Source organism: Silene latifolia, chromosome 9, assembly GCF_048544455.1.
Source record: "Silene latifolia isolate original U9 population chromosome 9, ASM4854445v1, whole genome shotgun sequence".
Classification (NCBI taxonomy): Eukaryota; Viridiplantae; Streptophyta; class Magnoliopsida; order Caryophyllales; family Caryophyllaceae; genus Silene; species Silene latifolia.
In genome coordinates this window covers 195,737,885-195,752,780 of record NC_133534.1, presented here as the reverse complement: position 1 = coordinate 195,752,780, position 14,896 = coordinate 195,737,885, and the positions used below count along the sequence as shown (strand labels likewise).

The 14,896-nt window shown below is 34.6% G+C and overlaps 1 pseudogene; it reads right to left on the bottom strand.

The window, feature by feature from the left end:
• Positions 1 to 367: 367 nt before the first annotated feature.
• LOC141598439 (spermidine hydroxycinnamoyl transferase-like) lies at positions 368 to 6,656 on the bottom strand (annotated as a pseudogene).
• Positions 6,657 to 14,896: the final 8,240 nt, after the last annotated feature.

Sequence of the window (14,896 nt, the reverse complement as noted above, 5' to 3'; positions counted from 1 at the left end):
ATTGTATTTTTCTTACCGTTATTGCGGTGATTCACATACACGTTTCAAAATACTGTATCCCGAAATTGGATCTAACCACATACAAAAACGAATATTAAATTCTTGTACTTTTATGCTCCTTCCTATTCTCTAAGATCTTCCACATTTCCTAAAACGGCAAATTCACAAAGATCTTCCACTTTCTTTAATTGTCTATGTTTTGTGGTTATAATAAATTTTGATCCCCCATTCTCTCTCTTACTTTTATTTATATCCATTTAACATCACACCACTAAATTCTACCCAAAAAATAATGTAGAAGAACATAGAGAATATGAGGAAGTAGTACTTTTATAGTTTAATAACTCCATAACCTTAACATGTAAAAGGGAAATAAAACGGACAATCAACTTATTCATAGAAACTTGTTGACCTAGATTTTGACGCCAAGCTGTTTAATACGTTACTGTGGATCTGACTCATACAATTGGAGAGTTGACATATTCCAAGAACTTTTCCTTGGGTAGCAAGCAGACACTAACGACGACCGATCCGGCATTATCGCAAGGAAAAAGCATAGTATCACCATCAAAGCCATTAACAATACATGGTCCAGTATAAAAATCCTTTCCCCAACCAAAATCGATTCCGAGATCGGAGAGATTTAGCCAGCTCATAACATCAACATTATAATCATCAGTGGTTGAAGAAGGGCACTCGATGTTTCCTCAATTATCTATGTATTGATACTTAGCTAAACCTTTCTTGTTTTTCAAATACTCAATTGTTGAGGATACATATTCACCCGTTACCTTCTCTATTGCTTCACTTACACGGCTGCATGCATAGCTTAAATGACGTGAAAGGAGCTCTCCTACATTACTTGTAGCTTCCACGTCGACAATTGCATTCCCAAAGTAACTGCAATATGGAAATGATGTAGTGTCATTCACCACCGCTCATAATTGATGCAGTTTAGACCATTTAAGTAATAACTCTTTTAATAAATTCCAAAAAAATTTAAATAGCTCTTTTAATAAATTTGCTTTTCCTATTCTAAAGAAGTCTGGGAGAGAATACATTTTCTAATCCAAAACGAAGTTTCATTTGTAGATCAATAAAATTACCTTGTTAGTTAATAGAGAAATCTACACGATCCTTTGTTCTTCTCTCTCTTTTTTTTGTACGATATAAATAAATCAGATGTGAAACTTGTATAGGTTAAATCTTTGTTCACGGTATCAAAAAAATACTTTTGTTGTACCAAGCATCGATTTACATTAATTTATGGCACAAGTGGACATGACTGAGCATAAAAATATTTTTTGTATTCTTGATAAACCAGCATTCCAAATTAAAAAATCCAAATATCTGGATACCATTTAAATAGAATATCTGATCCGGCGTTTTCCGATTAAAATGGGTTAAATGTGGATTGACAAATTTTAAAACTGGATATCCGAATCAGATCTAAATTTTAAAAAAATTAAAAAAAAAGGAAAAACTTAAAAATAAACTACGGTACACATTATACAATAATATACATTATACATGACAGTACAAGTTATACACAATTATACAAACTGACAAATCCAAACCCTAATTTCATCTCGCCTCTTTAATCTAGTAATCTCTACCGTCCCTAATGTAGCAATCTAATAATTAACGTTCCTTTGATTTTTTTATTGTTATCATGTAAATTTTGCGGTTTTAAGAATTGTAAATTATGCAATCGATGGCGATATCCTTATCATGTATTAAGTAGACAGACATTTATTTTAGTGGTGTGAAAAATACGAAATGATCCGATTGTCTTTTTAAGACAAACCAAATGAGGCTGAGACCGACTCTATCCTGCATTCAAACTGGATGGGATCCATATCTTGATATCCGGATATCCACATTTCCGGATATCCAAATTAATCGGACCAAATGTGATCTAGATCCTCAAAATTCATAATTTTAAAACTGAATATCCGATCCAGTCCTTATATCCGGATCAGTTATTCGGTTTCCTTAGCCCTACAAGTGGACAATTGTCTAATTATATTACAAACGAAAAATCTTTCTAATATAAAAAGGGAAAACAAAAATTATGAAACACCCAAAAATGAAACACATTAAAAATTGATCATTGTTCTTTCTGACTTATTTTCAGCTCACTTCAGTTCAGCTCAGCTCTATTCAGTTCAATTCAGTTCAGTTTAGTTACACTCAGTCCAGTTCACTTCAGTTCAGTTCATTTCAGTTCAGCTCAGATTCATTCAGTTCAGTTCAGCCCCAACTAAGTTCAGCACATTTAATTTCTACTTATCTTAAACTTATAGATTTTATTAATATTTTAATATTTATTTATTATTATTATATTAAAATTGTTATATCAATATTATTAATATTTTTATCATTATTAATAATAATTAATTAATCATCACTGCTATTATTATTATTATAACGAATATTGTGATTACTATAATTAATAATATCGATATTAATATAAATAATACAATTACCAATACTCTTATTAATATGAATATGAATATCAATTAATTATAATATTATTAATAACATTGCTATTATTAATTTTAATAAACAAATATTATTATTAAAAATATTACTATTATTACTTTTATTATAAATACGTTTTTTTTTTCAAATACAAACTTTATTTTTTCACATACATTTTTTCTTAAAAATTTCATTTAGTACCCTTTTTACCTAAAACACAACCAAATGAACTCTTAAATAATCATTTTTCCTAAAACTTATTCTAATTGCTCAAATGACTCAAAAGATTGATTCCAATTTAACAATTATTAAAGTATTTTACTTTTTTTTATCAATTATTAATATTATTTGTTGATTTTTAATTAATCCTTCAAAATTTATTTGTTTGTTAAAGATAAAATTAGGATTTGTTAACTTTTATTTATTTAATTAATTAAATTAGGATTGATGGTAGTTTTTGGTTGCTATCGAATCACTCGAATTAGTATGATACTTACAGGAGCTGGGCTTTGAACAACAATTTGGCAAATTGGTGCTCCATTATTACATCTAATTAGGATAGAAGGTGGTTTATGGTGGCTACCTAAACACTCAAATTAGTATAATTATTAGTATATATATTATTATTATTAGTAATCTTCTTCTTCTTCTTCTTCTTCTTCTAATAATAGTAGTAGTAGTAGTAGTAAAAATAGTAAAAATTGTAATATAATAATAGTAATAATATTAATGTAATAGTATTAATATTAATAATTATAATTGTATCTATTATTATTATTACTATTACTATTACTATAACCAAATGTGTTTGGTGTGTTGGTTGCTCACCTCATCCCTTAACCATGAGGTCAGGGGTTCGATCCCTGCCAATGGGAATTGAGCAAACTCTTTGGCCAGCCGTTTACCTCTTCGTAAGAGCACGCGCGGCGAGGGGATTGTACACTGTTGCCGACGGTGGACACCCTGGTTTACACCAAAAAAAAAACTATTACTATTACTATTACTATTACTATTATTATTATTATTATTATTATTATTTTGGTTCAGTTCAGCTACAATCAGCTTTAGTTTAGTTCAACTCCATTTATTTCAGTTCAGTTCAGTTTAGTTCAGCTCAGTTCAGTTACATTCAGTTCAGTTTAGTTCAGCTTTAAAAAGTCAGAAAGAACAGTGTCTATATAGAGAGTATTGGCTAAGAGACGTCAATTGTTATTTTGTATTGTGCTTCCTCCGTTCAATTATTCATTTAGTTTCGATTAAATTAACCCTCACATGTCACAATGAATATAAAAGTTTACTAAACGACTGTAGCCGAAAAGAGTGCGTGCTTTGTTGAACATTAATTAGTACATTAAATTGAGGGACATGAGAGAGCAATGCACAATCTATTAGGAACGATTTTGTCTTTACAACACACATTGAACGTTTCGCTGCAAAACTACTTTCAAATTTAAATTATTTAAACTAGTTTTAAACCCGTTTAATTTGCACGGGGATGCTATTTAAAATTTGCATTACAAATAACATTTAAGAAACTTTTTATATTTATTAATTATCTTCTTTAATATTTAATTATTTTTATAAATAATGTTTTAAAATAAAGTACTAAAATCTCTTGACTTTTAGTTAAGCAATACTATAAATTAAAGTCATATTTAAGGTTTTAGATTTAAATCCATAAATTTTATATTGGGGTCAATTGGTCGAGTAGTCTGATATATCATCCTGCTTAGCTAAGATTGAGTTTCTACCTTTTGAAGCCAAAATTGAGTTTTTACTTTATCTTATTACTTGGGCGGGTTCATTCAAAGCCGATATATATATATGAGAAAAATTATTCAGATGAAAAATAACACAAAATTAGTAAAATTTAACATATCTTAGATAGTTGCAATTCCGTCATTTTGTGCAATTGTCAAAACTATTTTTCATTTTGTCATACTCGTATGCGTCTGTTGAACACGCGCACAGACAAAATGAATTTTGACCCGTGCACATTGAAAATGACAATTTTAACTCTGTTTTCATTTAGTAGATATAACATTTGTCTTAATGATTTTTTTTTTTTGACATCTATTATCTCAATTTTTTAATTATTCCTAAATTAATTGTTGTCTTTCCTAAATATATATACTCCATAGTAAATAAAAAGTGAAGATATTATATTACGTCTATGTAAGTACTTGTCTTAATGATTTTTTGTTTTGTTTTTCAGTTTATTCAAAACTAATTGTTGCATTTACTAAATATATTACTCCATAATAAAAAAAATGTTTATACATACCAAATAATTGTTATTTAAGTTAATCGATCCCCTGTCATTTATTGCCATCGTTAAACGACAGTTTTTGAAATTTATCGTCACGTTTTTACACCAAGTAATCTTACCATCCGTCTTTCCCTTATCATTTATCTTGTGTCATTCTAATAGGAAAATTGTAAATAAGTAATTTTAATTTTCTAATTCTAATAAAAATTTTGTAAATAATTAATTATTTCTTAATTTTAATGGAAAAAGCGTAAATAATTAAGTAAATAATTAATTTTAATTTACTAATTCTAATAGGAAAAATTATAATTAATTACTTATTTTCTAATTTTAATAGAAAAATTGTAAATAATTAAATAATTTTATATTTAGTGTATTAAAAATTTAAAATAGTTGGAGACTACCACATCGCTCGAAAACAGCCTCAAGTATTTATTTATATATATGGATAGATATAGATTATGTTGTTTATTTATGTACATGGAGACAATCAGAACAATACCCTAGTCAGAACGGCAGTGTTAAAGATGGTGATATAGTCAGTCAATCACCATATTCAAGTATTCAACAAACACAGTTCGACCTTCAAAAAAATGTTACATCCTTTGTCTCAATTATTTATTTATTATTATTTATAAAGGTTATTTTATCAAATTTAAACACATAATTAAGAAATACAAAGTAAATAAACTAATTGTAAGTTAATTAGCTTAGGGCCCGGAATATGATATTATTCAATCTAAATTATTTATTTGCCTATTTAATTCTATAAAAAAAGTATTTAAATCAAAGATAAATAAAATGATTGAGACAATGGCGTATATATAAAACACTCCTACACGGAAGAAACATACTATAAAAAAAAAGTGAATACCTTGACGGTAATGGTGGCTCGAGACGACCACGTACATCAACACAAACAGGTAAGGTTGTAATTTCTTCAGTATTGAGATCTCGTGCCTTGCTTACACAAGTCCACATATAGGCCGTAATAATCTCGAAGCGGCTGTACGGACGCCCATGCCCGTCTTCGTTAGTATTTGCAACTTCCTTTAACCTCTCTATCTTTTCCTTAGAGAGTAATATAAAGGTTGGTGTAACTTTCTTTCCCCATTCAAGCTTTTCCACTTGACCTGAATAAATTTGACTGAAGTAGTTTCCTGGCCCGTCATCACAAGGTGTGACGGAGTCTTCTACTTGATCCGAATAGAGTTCAGTAAAGCAGTTCCCTGGCTCGAAATCGAGATCCATGGCACCTGCTATAACTTCATCAGCGAGTAGGGATCTTCGATCATGGCAGGGTTCTATCTTAATCAATTTCTCACCTCGAGCCAGCCTTGCCCATTCCTTAGTAAAATGGAATGCACTTCTCCCGTCAACAACCACGTGGGAGACCGACATTCCAAAGCTTATACCGCCATATTCAAACCGTGTGACTTGCACAACGAGAACCGGAATATCATCGATGGGTTTCCCATGTGCATGGTAATCCATTTTAGGTAATAGATCCATAAATTTCTGACTACATGAGTATAAGTCACCATAATCAGTTATTTTTAACTTACTTTCAGCATCAATGAGCTCGACACCCATGGCATTGCACTCAAGCTCAAATCGACCCCCACTTAAAGACCGCAATCGTCCAGCAAGTGGATAAAATGACACTAATGTGCGGCTTAACGACTCTTTTAGGGTTATTAGAACCCTATTTTCACAAGGGTTGAGCCATTCTTCATCAATTGGTTTATGGAAGAAGTGTACATGGGATGAATGTGTAATGATGCCTACTTGATCTAATTCAGAAAGTGGGACAATGCCATTCCATGTTGGCTCACATGGTTTTACTAAGTGTCTACTCTTAATTTTTATGGTGTTTCGCTCTTCTTCTATCATCTTAGTTCAACCTTTTTAAGAATACACTTTTTTTTTTTTTTGTTTTTTTTTTTTTTGTTTCACTCTACTAGATGTATGTATCTTTCTATTTGTGGATATGGATAACTCTATTAGCTTCCTCCGCATCCCCCTACTACTAAGAGAATAAAATTCTCTTAGTAGTTTCCCGCCCAAGTGCTTTTCACTATGATTGGGCCTGCCTTCTGGACCGAAAAAACCACATATCACGTTCTAAGTTGGGCCCACTACTTAAACTAATTGATTTTGCAAATATTCTACCGTGATACTTCTTGCAATCTTTAACTTTTCTAATTATACCATCATATGTTGGGCCCACTACTTAAACTAATTGATTTTTCAAAAAAAGATTTTTTTTAAAAAAAATTGTTGTAGTTAAAATATTTTCATAAAAAACACAATTTATGCAATTATTCAATTCTTTTAATTAATTTTAATATTAGTTGTTTTTTTATAAAAATTCGCGAGATATAAATCTAAAATCTATAACTAATACACTAAAAATTAAAAGGTCTGTATTTACCGCGCATTTGCGCGGGATCTACACTAGTTTATAATACTTAATATGCATGTCTGGCCTTGAGTTGGAGGCATCTTAGACGTGATTGTAAGAATTATTATATTAATTATCTATTATTATGTGGACCTAATTACTGACGTCAGTCATTCTAATAGATAATAGCTAAATATGATGTTTCGGGTTTTTAGTCGGAGTAATAGACTAAGTGGATTACGGTTAATGTTTACAGGCCATTAACATATTAGGCCCACTTATCTAATTATGCCCCTCCTGCCACCTATATAATAAAAGCTACACCTGTTTGTGGTTTTAACCTAATTCATACTCATTAAGAGAAACACACAAGAAGAGAATTAGAGAATAAGGAAGGCAGGAGAAGGCAAAAGATTGGAGTTTATCTTCTTGTTGATTTCAAGGAATCTCCTTATCAGATCTAATGACTACTTCACGTAAGTACTCATCTGTAATTATCACTGCAATCAAGATCCTCTAAATTTATGTTTACATGTGGTATCGAGCGATTGTGATTGTGATTGCAGTTATAGTTCTGATTAATGTTTCAATTATGTCTTTTGAATGAAATTAATGTTTAATTATGATATTATTATTTTCATTCATGGTTGATTGTTTCCGCTGCCCTAACTGAATTATTTCAAGTCTTATGATGCCCTAATTGAATTATTTCAATTCTTATGATGCCCTAATTGAATTATTTCAATTCTTATGATGTCCTAATCGAATTATTTCAATTCGTATGATGTTTGTATTTTATTGTTTATGGTTCTTTATCGCACATCTACACTGTTCACCGACACCACTATTCACGAGCACTGTTCACGCAGAAAGTTATTGTTCATCAGTTTTGAGTGTCGGATTTTGATGTTATAACAATGTTTTTCGAGTGTAAACGGCGTTCTAAACCAGACGGCATAGCAGGGTTAGCGTTTTTAAGCCTAATTCTGACGTCTTCATTGAGTTTCAAGACGTTTTTGGTTAAAAATTATGATTTTTGTTTTATTCATAATAGTTCTCGATCGAGCTAATGTTTCACTCGATCGAAGCTCTTAAGCATGAATAAGTTCCTTCTCGCATTATAGTTTACGATACCTTATGTTTGATTATGTATGCTCGTGTGATATTTATGTTATTAAGTACATAAGTTAATATAATTATCATATTGTTGTTGTAAGCCTACATATTATTTGTGTAAATATATCATTTGATATCGAATGTAAGAGACATTCGCATTATGACAAGTTGAAATTCACCACAGTGATTTCATCTCGTACGCGATCAAATCTCATAATGGAATCATATTGAACATTCACATTAGGTTGAGGTTCGCCACAGTGGACTCAAATTATGTAGTGAATTTCCGACTAAGCATCTAATGGGGTGATGCGTGTCTTTTATATGATGTTTTACATCCCATTTTACACGCATTTCAGAGCTTATTCTTGTAGTTTATGCTACATTTCTCCCTATTTCCGTCTACTTCCGTATTTTGTACATTATTGCAGAAATGTGAAGAATTCAGCGGAAATCGAGCTAAATCCGTCCCCGAGTAATTTGCATTGCAAATGACGTAAAGGAATCACTTAAGGAACGAGCTTGGTGCGCAATCCAAGGCCCAAAAGACGAATCCACGAGAATAAAGAAGTCAAGTAGCAGCTCAATTAGTCGATCGACCATCACCCTCAGTCGATCGACCAACTATCGGGTTCCAGAAGCTACTGTTCACTGCCAAGCAGTCGATCGACTAGTCCTATCAGTCGATCGACCAGATTTCTATTTCAGACGTGAATTAAAAGACCGTGAATCTTGAAGCCCGTGAAGTTTAGGTTTTGGAATAATTGTTACGCTTATTTGCTATATAACGTAACGCAAACTTTCAGTTTAGAGAGAGTTAATTATTCAAGTTTTATTATCAGAAATTACATTAAGTTTTAGTTTACTAATTAGGGTTTGGAATATTGTGAGCATCGGAATTTTGTTCTTGTTCTTAATCGTTCCTCTGCAATCTTGGTATTACTCTGCCCTATTTCAATTTACTTTTATTTTCAGTTCGTCTTTATTGCATTCGTAGAGATAGATTTGCTAGTTAGTTTCCCGAAAGCCGTAATTATCATCTTATGCAATTTCTTTATATCGTCAATTCAAGCATGAATTCCTTAGTCTTAATCTTTAATGTTGTTATAGTCTTCATCATTGCCATGAGTAGCTAAATAGTTTGTGTTAGGATGTAGGCGAGTTGTAGCATAGGCGGCAATAGATTATACACGGACTGTACCCGCCTGTTGGTCGATCGACTGACAATGTTGGTCGATCGACTGGCCTCGTAAGGTTTTCCTTCGTTTCAATTGATTTTAATGTTGTATTTAACGAATCGAATGCATGCGACCAGTTAGATACCTAATTTGTGACTGACCCATTAGATCGAAAGATAGGGAAGGTTATTTGACCATCAATTAAAACGACTAAACTGTGCAAAGATCGAAAGATAGGTATAGTTTAGACCGTTATCCACTTTTCAGGACGAAAGTCAGTATTAGTGACATTAGGGACCTATAGCGAGATCGAAAGATGCTATTTGTTAAGAGTGGACCGAGATGACCTCTTTATTTCCCGCCTTACCTGAGTTTGATTCAGACCGACTTAGTTTGCTGCCGCCGAAGCTATAATGAACCGATCATCCTAGTACCTTCTTTTTATCTGTTTAAATCGTTTATTTAGTTTATTATCTTTATTTGCTCTTAGTCTCAGACCAATTCAAATCAACCCCCACACTAGTTACCTTAGACTGCATATAAATCAACTAAAGTTTACAACTGCCTCCTTGTGGTTCGACCCTGTTACCACTAGCCTAGGTTAGTCTTAATAGGAAATATAAATTTTATCTTTGGTACTCACAGCGACGGGTATCAAATTTTGGTGCCGTTGTCGGGGAGGCAATAGTCCTAATTTTAGTTGTTTTAATTTTAGTCTCTCTTAGTTTAAGGAACATCCGTTCCTTAAACTTTTCTTACTTTTTGTTGTAGTTTCCTCTTATGCGCAGGTCACAGGGTGGTCCACTACTACCATTCGATCCTGAGATTGAAAGATCCTTGCACGTAAAGAGGATATTATTTCAAGAGCAACAGACAGAGGAAGAGCTGAGTACTCTGTCAAGCTATTACGAGAACGAACTGTTCGAAAATAATCCACCATCTTCGCCCGTTTCCACTTCTTCAGTCGAGACAGTTACCTCTCCAGAAACTTCAGACATGGCCGAGGAAGCAAGTATAGCTAGTCATTCTGAGCCGACTGCTGCAAATTTATATAAGGGGTTCGAACTACCAGGAGATGTCAGGAAGTTCGAACCAAAGCCTGCATACATCACTATGGTCGAGAGAAACCAGTTCGGTGGAGCTGCAAATGAAGATGCAGCTAAGCATATGGAGACCTTTATTGACTACTGCTGCTCCATACCCCCACCAACTGGCGTGACCCAAGATCAGATCAAGGAGACCATGTTCATCTTCTCCCTTCGTGATGCTGCAAGGGAGTGGTATAGAGATTTGGACCGAACCGTTCAGGCGATCACTGATTGGAATTCATTGGCATTGGCATTCTACAAGAAGTACTTTTCTGCTTCAAGGACGACTGCTATTAGAGCTCAAATCATGGGCTTTAAACAAGGGCCAGATGAGAACTTCCACGAGGCATGGGTCCGATTTAAGAAACTGGTGCGAACCATACCGCACCATGGGTTCGAAAAGTGGAGCTTGTGCAATCATTTCTACAATGGGTTGTACGACGATCAGAGGGCCATCTTGGATGCTGCAGCCAATGGCCGATTTGCTGAGAATTTGGGAGCAACAAAGGGGTGGAAGATCATTGACGATCTAGCTACCCATAAGGCCGAGTATGGGAATTCCAGAGGGAACCAGAGGAGAGCTGCTGAATCTTCCTCTGTTGCTGCGCTTGAGGCTCTCACTGCAAGGTTTGATAAATATGAGCTAGGAGGAGCTTCTAAAGGTGGGATATACCAAGTAAATGCTGTGTCAGACGGTCCTTTCGTCTGTGAAAGGTGTGGAGCTGAGGGACACGTTTCGAAGCACTGCCCTAGTCCTTTTGAGTCTTGTGCTGCCTTCCAACACTATAGGCAGACAAACACCTACTACGAGCCAACCCATCCAAACTTGAGTTGGAGAAGCCAAAATGTCTTGAATCCAACTCAACCTCCGCCGCAGCAACAACCCTACGTGCCCCCTCATCACAAGCAACAACAATATCAGAAACCTCCCTATGTGCCGCAGCAGCAACAATCGTAGAATTCTGAATTTTCCGAGCTAAAGAATTTGTTGCTGAAGGAGTCCCAAGCTAGAGAGGCCGGGATGAAGTTACTAGAAAGCCAAATTGCTCAATTGGCTAGCAAAAGTAACACTCGAGCTCCGGGACACTTACCGACTCAACCTGAACAAAAGGAGACCCTAAACGCCATCACTTTGAGGAGCGGGTCCACCCTTGAAGGTCCTGCCATGGTCGAGGATGCTGTTGAAAAGAATGAGGCAGATCCGAGTCAAAACAAAGCTGGAACGAATAACTCAAAGAAAAAGACGGATGCCAGGCATTTCAGTCGATCGACTAAAGTACCTAGTCGATCGACTGAATCACGGGTTACAGGAGCTTCTAGAACTGTGCAACCCAGTCGATCGACTGAGGACAGTGGTCGATCGACCAAGATCACTGCTGATAGCGAGGAATTTCGTCCTTCAATGCCCGACAATTTGAGAGACCACTTGTTTCGGGGTACCACGGTCCCGAAAATATTGGGGGCAGACCCAAGTGCTGATGGGTCAGTCTCGGCTCCGAAGTTCGATCCTATGACGGTTAATGGTTCTCATTTGAGACGGTCTGAGGAAGGGTCAAGCTTCAACAAGGAAAAGGTGATGGACTTCCAGCCAAAGTCCAAGGATACCGGCACACGTGATTTAGAGGAGAGGGCTTGTAACGCCCCGTAAATTTCGGACCGTTAATATATTTCGAAAATAGTTAATTAATCAAGTAAAATTTGACATTAATGTATTTAAAGTAAAAATAATTCAAAGAAATATAATTTTATTATATTTTGAAGAAAAGTATTTATTTTGATAGTTTTGAAATGTTTAAAAATAGTTTAAACCGTGTAAAATCTTTTATTTCGAAATAAGGGCGTATCGGGGGGAAAATGACAATTCGTTTGAACGTTGGGTAAACGAATTTGGAAATGGGTAGTATGAATATCCATTTTTATTGTAATCTCGTGTTTAAAAACTTTGGTCTTGACGGAATTTGCGTTTGACTTACGGATTTAATTATTATTGAAACGAGTCAAAACCGACTCGTAAAAATCCCGACTAAAAATCCCGCACCTCCTTTCCTCCTTCCTTTCTCCCTTACACGGCTCCCTTCCCCCCCTTTTCTTTCTTTTTTCTGTTTTTCCACTATCCTTCATCTTCTTCAATTAACAAATCACCATTTTCACAAAATCAAGCTCAAATTCACCATATCTTACTCGTTTCTAGTCCGTTTTTCGCATAATTTACCTTTCCGGAATCCTCTCGTCGCGATCTACAACTTGGTATAATTTAATTTCAGTTTTCATTAAGTTGTTTTAAGACCAAAATTCGGTAATTTCGGTTTATATGCTTATTTATGGTGTTTTTATTGTTTAATTAGGTGAAGATTTGGAGGACGAGTTCGGGGACTCGTATATTATCGAAGATAGCGGATAGTTGCTAGTTAGGGTTTGGGTTTGAGGTGCTAATTGCTCTTTTTTTCTAGCTTAAGGTAACATATTTCGAGTTACTCGACGAAAGATCGTCACATGTTTTTGATTTTTGTATGTTTGGTGAATTTTTGTTTGAGAATTAGTTTTCACATGTTTAGAATGGTTGCATGCATGTCAATTGTTAGCTTAAATTATGCCTTTTGTTAGTTTAAATTTATCAAAGTTGAATTGGGGACGATTAATTAATTTTCAGACGGTCTTATACTGAGCAAAAATGGAAAAAAATGAGAGGAGTAAGGGTGGGGCAGCAGGCCGGCAGGCCCGTGGCAGGCCCACGGCTAGCCCACGGCTGGCCCGGGTCGGTCCGTTGCTTGTTTCGCGGTTTTCCATGTTTTGTCAGTCATTTTAGGTTCATTAAGGATGTAACTAGAATAAGTACACATGGTTAAACTTGTGAAGTGAATCATAATAGTAACTAAAAGTTATGTTAATGGTAGATAAATTATGTTATATTGATAATTATCACATGTTAGGATAGTTTACGAAATGAAATTGTAATTAATAGACTCAAAATGAATTTTATTGTGATAATTGTAATGTTTTGTTGATTGTGCCGAAAACTGAGCCTTAGTCCCTTTGACTGATGCGATGTCAGTTAATTGAGTGATTGGTCAGCCGCAATTTGACCCGTACCTGTCGCAGGGCTGGGGTTGCGGGTAAAAATTCGGTTGAATGAATTAGATAATCGACCTTTTTCTTGTTTTAGGCCATTTATTATATCTCTATTTCACATGTGTAGTTAGTTGAATTTAAATAGCTTCTTATTTAGTTAGTTGAATTTAAATAGTTTCTTATTTTGTAGTAATGGCCCTAGATTCCCCTAAAGCCTTTAATATGGTTACTATTGTTAGAATTAGAAACTAGTATTGAATTCTTATTAAGGATTCTGTTGGGATTGTATGCTGTAAATAGACATTTATATAGCCTTTAACATGATAGAATGTTAGCATTTAGGTTGGTAAGTAGGACTTTTTGCACTCTTAAGGTTAAGTGGGTGTCTTACTTGACTTGTGTGGTGAGTCTTGTGTGGTGTGGGCTAAAGTATTCAAGCTGGGACTAGGTCCTAGGTGAGTATTTCGGCCTTCATCATAGATAGGTCTTTATAGTCTCTGACGAGTATATGTTCAATGCTTGATAGCCTTTGTGTTCCTGACTAGTGGATTTATATCCAAGTTGGGGCATGACCTCAGGTACTTATTTTGATAGTATGGGGTCAGCTTAAGTACTAGCCAACCCTTCGGTGGTGTCCTTAGGGTACTCACTTCACTTTGTTTTAAAAAAAGTTGTGGGTCTTGGGTGCGGTGGTGTGTATCCGCATGTCTAGGTCTGCGCAGATTTTAGGCTAGGGTTGTGTTGTCTCTTGGCCATGTTTTCTTAATAGTAACCGCTGAGCCAAGATACCGGTTCGATTACCTTCCCTACCTCGTGGTATAGACTCGAGTTACAAAGTGACTATTGACCGTACTAAGAACTTATGCCTGTCTTTGATATATTGCCCTTTCTTGTTTGATGATTCTATGAATCATAGAAGGTGAGATGCAAGCCGGCTATGGTTGATAGAGTTTGGATTACAATTTGTTAAATTTTTCACATGATAGTTTTAATTAGTCAATTTAGCATTCATATGTTAGGATGCTTTGAAATTAGATGAATTATCATATAGTTTACATGTTTTACTACATGTTACATTAATTATGACGATTCGTGGCTGGGAGGACTCGAAGTTACTCCCCACTGAATTGTGGCTTTCGTGTTTGTATAAAATGCGATTGACAGGTTGTTGATGCTTAGTTGGGGTCACAGACGGGCTAGTGAGCAAGGAACCTTGGACCTAGTTTTGGCTATTCTATTAGGAAACCTTTTACACTTTTGGTTTGTATATTATTTGAAGGGACATATG